Below are 1,379 nucleotides of genomic sequence, written 5' to 3' on the forward strand. Positions count from 1 at the left end.
TGGTGAGTCCCACCGCCATCTGGGGCAGTCCCACAGATCCCTGCGTTCCCTGGACGCAATATTGCAACTCTTGCAGGCAGCAGAGGTCTGCCTGCAACTGATTTCCGTCCAATTCCTGCCCTGTGTCAGCCGAAGTTTGTTGCCTGTGTGGACTGGGAGACCCTGGGGGGAGGAGTAGGGCAGTGACAGTTCACTGTCAATGGGCCGCCTGGGGCAATTTGTGGGTAGGGTGGGGTAGGGAGACAATGGCAGTCTGATCAATACAGTTTCAGTCTTGCTGCATCTTTGGTAACCTTTGCATGTTCCCGCAGAAGTCCAGATCACAGCAAGCTCAGCTGCTGTCTGGGGCTGGCCCACAGATCTCTGAGATCTGCCCAAGCTCCTATTGATAGCAGTGATCTGCCTGACCCTATCTAGGAAATGCATGCTCACAGCTCTGGCCACCAGCTGCGAATGCTTGGCCCTGAATAGGTGCAGAGCTTGGCAGTCATCCAGCAACAGGTTGGGTGGGGCAGGCTGATCTCCTTAGGCCAGAGGTTCCAAATGGCCCTGTGGGAGGGGTCTGCTCAGTCAAGCTGTGAGGTCCCTAGGCCCCATAGTGGGGCCAGACAAAGGCACAATGGTGGCTGCCCTTCCAGTCCTCTCTTGGAGCCAGGTAATGCAGACTTCCTCGGTATGGATCCCACTGGAGCCTCTGACCCACCGCCAGTGTCCCGTGCCTGTGCACGGGTCCTTTGGAGAGGCATCTAGGGTTTCAGTCTCCTTCTGTTTCACCCAAACGGCCGGAATCCCCTCTGGTTTTTACAGTCGGAGTTAATGGAATCTCCTCTTCCCTGGGCTGGGCCCTGGGCTAGGGAGCCCCCAAATGAGGCCAAGATACCCTCTCCTTCAGGGGAACCTCTGCAGCCTCTCTCTCCCTCCTGGTGATCCTCCACCACCCGCAGGTGGGGGTCCAGCCCAATTTGCAACTTTGCCCTTCCTGCAGGCTTCGATGTGGCTCCTTTGTATTATCAGATGTACGTGTTATGATAAACTGGACTTCAGGCGATCCTCCACATTGGTTAATTTATAGTTAGTTTGGAATTTCAATGTGCATCTGGGAGGAGGTGAACCCTGTTTATACCACGTCTGCCATCTTCTTCCTTGGGGATGAACTATTTTTTAGGAATGCCTTATGTGGGTCCCATGCCTGGCTGGTCCCAGGTCTGGCTGTGATCCAGGCTCGAGGCTAGGAATAGGACCTCAGATTTAGAATGATACATTAGTAGTACAGCGCCTGTGCTTAAATTATGTAAATATACTTCAACCGATTGTATCATGCCTGTGTGGCTGAAGGCCACTATTGTTCTCTGATTTGTGTGGAGCTATGCGGTCCCCTG

The sequence above is a fragment of the Pteropus vampyrus genome, unplaced genomic scaffold (assembly GCF_000151845.1).
Source record: "Pteropus vampyrus isolate Shadow unplaced genomic scaffold, Pvam_2.0 Scaffold942, whole genome shotgun sequence".
Classification (NCBI taxonomy): Eukaryota; Metazoa; Chordata; class Mammalia; order Chiroptera; family Pteropodidae; genus Pteropus; species Pteropus vampyrus.